Below are 516 nucleotides of genomic sequence, written 5' to 3'. Positions count from 1 at the left end.
GTGTGTGTGTGTGTGTGTGTGTGTGTGGAATTTTGGCTCCATGCGTTGTAGAAACGAAGCGGGTATCACTAACGAATGGGGCAGGGATAACTTTGTAGTGTCGCGTGCGTGTGTGCTCAAGTTAGTCGGCGGGAAAGAAAGTTAGCAGTAACAATATCCATTTTACATAATCAAACTGACAGTAAAAAAAAAAAAAGGAAAGAAAGGAAAACATGGACGCCTGCTGCATGAGAACTGAATTGTAATTCCTGTGCTGGTTTATTTTTATTTTAGTCAATCAAAATAATTCCATTTAATTGAAATTACACCCTTAATGAAGAAAACGACCATTTACTAAATGACTAAGTTTAGGCAAATATAAAGAATGGAAATATAATCCTGAAATTTTAGCAAAATAAAATTAATTAAGGCGTAGGAGTGGCTGTGTGGTAAGTAGCTAGCTTACCAACCACATGGTCCCGGGTTCATTCCCACTGCGTGGCATCTTGGGCAAGTGTCTTCTACTATAGCCTCGGG

This window comes from Octopus bimaculoides, chromosome 5 (assembly GCF_001194135.2).
Source record: "Octopus bimaculoides isolate UCB-OBI-ISO-001 chromosome 5, ASM119413v2, whole genome shotgun sequence".
NCBI classification, from domain to species: domain Eukaryota; kingdom Metazoa; phylum Mollusca; class Cephalopoda; order Octopoda; family Octopodidae; genus Octopus; species Octopus bimaculoides.
The sequence above is the reverse complement of the archived record's forward strand: the minus strand, read 5'-3'. Positions refer to the sequence as shown.